Here is a 4,805-nt window from a genome sequence, read left to right as displayed (position 1 = left end):
TGTGTGTATGTGTATACACGTGTGTGTGTGTGTGTGTGTGTGTGTGTATGGGCACAGCTAGGTCAACAAGCATTTCTTGCCACAGATGCACGGCATACCTAGAACCAGGCTTTCCAAATGATATTCTAGGTCAATAATATTTTTTGGCCATAGGTCTGGACTTCCTTGTTTTTCATGATGTGCTACCCCTTTGGAGGGATGGTTTTGTTGCATGTTTTTGACCATGGATTTCAATTAGGATATTTCAATCATCAGAGATGCCTAATTGTACTGATCATCAAATATGAAAAGGATGTGAGCCTCAGTCATTTACTTCCCCAAACCTACCTGCTACTCTAAGCAATTTTTCCTGTTCCTTTTCAAAAACCTTTATGTTTTATGTAACAAAGTTTGTGAGAGTTGGAAAACTCTTACCAAGCCAATTTACTTGTCTCATATAACAATTAAGTAGACAAGAAGGACCTTAAAATTAAAAGAATAAAAACATTTGAATGAAAGAGGGCTATACTGTATTCAAATATATATTTTCTTCCTGGCTAAGTTATTCTAAAGAGTCTGAACATAAAGCAATTTTGTCTCTAGTTCTGAATACTAGAAATATAATTTCTTACTAATTGAAATTATTAAATGCCATTGGAAACAAGAAATGCAGCTATCCTGTAGAGATCTTTTCAATGATTTTATTTTTCTATAAGCCCAAATGGTTATAACAAGCAGTTACACTGTGTGCAATATACATATAGATCCTGTAGAGTGGTTACTCACTACGGATACTAAATGACAAAACTTTTTTATTTACAAAGAAGCGAAACCCACACAGAACAAAAATAGAAAGGTTAGCTTTTTAAAAGATATCAAATTGAAGTCAAACTGCAAGAGGTAAGGTCAGTTGATTAAAAAAAAAGAAAAGAAAACATTAGCTTCAATTGCTTGAAGTCTTATGAAGAAAGTATAGGATTCAATGACACACTTCCATCTTCCTCTTTTGGGGTATAAAGATTTCTTATTTCTGATATTTTTTGCTTGTCAACTGATTCATTTTCTCATATTATTCGTAGTGTCTATCTCCATAACTCAGGGTGGCCCTGGTTTTCCTTTGTCAAAGGAGCTCCAATCCACCAATGTTCATGATCAATCAACTCCAAGGACCACTATCAATTACTTGAAGATGTTTGCAAAAGAAACCTTATCCTTTTGACCTATAGTTGGATGGATTTCTTTGGGTCACATACTCATCTACAGCTCAATTGGCTATGGACAGGAAAAACTGTGGTATAAATCTGACAACCTATACTCATTCTTTCAGTAGAGAATGTGATCTAAGCAGGCATGAAAAAATACTGGCTACAAATGAGCAATAGAGTCCTTGTTCATTAACAACTCAACAATTTCCGGAAGATAAGTAATAATCATACATATCAGGCTTATAAGAGTGAATCTAGAGTAAAGGACTGATATGCAGTGAAAATACAATTCTAGTATGATTTCCGTAATAGGTTCTGGTGAAAATTCAGTAAGAGCCTTATAAATGTTTCCTTGTTCATCTACAAGAAACACATAAAACGATATGAGCAAAATGACACAAATAGCATACAATTCTAAGATGTATGTTAGTTTTTATTTGAAGTATCTTTTGTGATATAAAATATTTTATGTGGATGACAAATACCCTGATATAGTAAATCCAGCTGGAATAAATATAATTTTAGCTAAAGTTGTACATAATAAATAGGTGTTTCTTAAAATAATAATTTTCCTTGTTGACAAATTAAATATGGAAATAGATATTGATTTAAATAATTTTTCATTAATCACTGCATACAAGGCCATACATTTCTTCAGTTCTATAGACATATAACAGACTTACAGTTAGAACTTAATTCATTTTGTTTCTATTTCTATTCACCACCCTTTCTGTGCAGAGACCTCTGTGCTGTGGCACTCTCTACTCTACGCCTGGACCTAGTTCCAGGTTTTTCGTGCACCTGCCTCCGTGGAATAGCAGCTTGGGCCACCACTTCCTTTCCATACAAATAATTTGATGCAGGGGCACTCCCTCATCTCCAGACCCAGATGTAGTTCCACACATTTGACACAACTTCTTCCATAAATTAGGAGTTTAAACTACCTCTTCAATCCCATGCAACAACCTTGTTGTGGTGGTTGTTTCTCTGCTCCTTCTCCAGGCATATGACCCATCTTAAAGCACGCCTGCTCCCCTGGATTAGAAGCTTGATCCACTCCTCCTATCCCTGCAGCAGTTACTTTTCTGTCCCATGCTAGGGCATATTTCCAGGTACTTGGCACACCTGCTTACTTGGATTAGGAGCATCAGATACCACCCCTCTTCAAGTGCAGAGATCTTTGTGCAGTAGCACGTTCTCTACTTGATTCCCGGAAATATATCAAGGCATTTGGAACACTGACACTTCTACATTAGTTAAGTCTGCCCCATCTTCCTGTGCAGATAACTTGGGGTAGCAGAGGTTTCCCAATTCCATACCTAGACACACCTCTGGAAACTTGGTGGCCACACCCAATGTCTGGGACCAGCCCTGACATGGACCGTGGGAGTTGCAATGGCAGTGGAGACAAAGAAATGAGAAAACACAAGTTAAGAGTGCATAAAGTGGGGACCAGGGAGCCAATGAAAGTATGGAGGCTGCGAAAGCTCTGAGCTCTGGAAACCTAAACCATTATTGGTGTACAACACAAAGCAAACATGTGGTAGGGGTGTGGGGGGACATAGCTTGGGCGGTTGGGCATTTCCTTTGAGGCATATAGAACAAATTCTATTCTAGATTTAATCATTAAACAAGCTAGAGGGGTCGTAGATAGGAACCAGCAAATCTGGTCTCATTCTTGCGCTTCTAAGAGGCATTTCTCCCTTGAGCCCAGAGCATGGCGTTTCATAAGCTCTTTCTTTCTGCGCCAGATAAGCAGGTCATGCCACAACCTACCTTCCAGCACCCAAGAACCCTTCAGAGCTGGTGCTTTACCTTCCATTGGGAAACCTGAGGGCGGGCTTTCCCATCTTGGGCCCCAGTCTGTGGCTGAGCAGGGAGCTCAGACCACTGTGCACAGATCAGCCCATTGCCTGAGGCAACAGAGAGCTTGTCCCGGTAATTAACGATCAATTATATACCCATTTACATTGGCTGTAGCCAGCTCTTACCCATAAGCACCACCGACCGGCCTGTGACATAAGCTTCCAGACATCTCCACCATCTCAGCCCCACAGGATGCACTGAGCCTGCTCACACATCCAGTACATTGCTACTACAACCAGCATTTGGGAAAGCCACCATACAAAGGCTATCTATAACGAAGGAACTTATACAGACTTTTTGCCACTGAAAGCATCCAGAACAAAAGCCAAAGGAGACTATACAGCATACATTATAGACACCTCCTTGAGAAGGAAAAGAGTCTCATCCAAACAAAAGCAAATTCAATAAATAAAGAGAGATAGCTTATCCAGATGACAAAGAACCAGAGAAACAACTCTGAAGGTATGAAAAAACTGAGTGTTATACAGCCCCAATGAGAAACACTAACTCTTCAGCAACAGATGCTAATCAAAATGAAATCTTTGAAATACCATATTAAGAATTCAAAATACTGATTTTAAAGGAGCTCAATGAGATTGAAGAGAAAGCTGAAAACATATGCAAAAATATCAGAAAAACAATTCAGGATCTGAGAAAAGATATTGACATCATTGAAAAAAATGTAAATGAAAATGAAAAGATTATTGAAGGAATTATGAAATATAATTGAAGGCTTTAAAAATAGGCTAGACCTAGTGAAAGAATTTCCGAGATGGAAGACAGGTCCTTCAAATTAGCCCAGTTAGATAAAAAAACATTTTTTAATAAACACAGCCTTAGAGAAATATAGAACTATCTAAAGCATCCAAACCCACAGTGTTATAGGACACCATAGGAAGAAGAAGAAAAAGTAAAAAGTATGGAAAACCCACTTGAGAAAATTATTCAGGAAAACTTCCCAGGTCTTGGGAGAGATTGAGATATCCAGATACAAGAAGCTCAGAGAACTCCTGGAAGATGCATTTCAAGAAGGGTCTCACCAAGACATACTGTACAGTCATTAGACTAACAAAAGACAATGAATAGGAAAAAAAATCTTAAGAGCAGAAAGAGAGAATTGTCTAACTGCCATAAAGGAAATCCCATTTGACTAACAAAGATTTCTAAGCAAAAACTCTGAAAGCAAGAAGAGACCGAGAGCCTACTTTTAGCCTCCTTAAAGAAAAAAAAATGGCAGCCAAGAATTTTATTCCCTGTCAAACTAAGTTTCATAAATTAAAAAGTAAGGTCTTTCCCAGACGAACAAATGCTCAGGAAATTCGTCACCACTAGACTGGTCCTACGAGAAATGCTCAAAGGAATTCTAAACATGAAAACAAAAGGACCATACTCATCATCATAAAAGGACACTTAAGTACAAAGCTCACTGATACTATAAAGCAATTACACAATTGAAACTCCAAAGAAACTAGCTAACAACACTGTGACAGGAACAGAACCTCACGTATTAATATTAAATTTGAATGTAAATAGCATAAATGCTCCACTTGAAATATACAGATTCGAAAATTAGATTTAAAAAAACAAAACAAAACAAAAACCTCAACCAGAAGAAAGAAACCTGCAGACCAAAGACAGCGATAGACTCAAAGTAAGAGGTTAGAAGAAGATACATCACACAAATGGAAAACCAAAGTGAGGAGGAGCAGCCATCCTTATATCAGATAAAACAGTAAAAAGGACAAGGAAGGGCAT

Source organism: Sapajus apella, unplaced genomic scaffold (assembly GCF_009761245.1).
Source record: "Sapajus apella isolate SASKATOON/1434 unplaced genomic scaffold, GSC_monkey_1.0 scaffold7, whole genome shotgun sequence".
Lineage (NCBI taxonomy): Eukaryota > Metazoa > Chordata > Mammalia > Primates > Cebidae > Sapajus > Sapajus apella.
Note: the sequence above shows the minus strand (reverse complement) of the source record.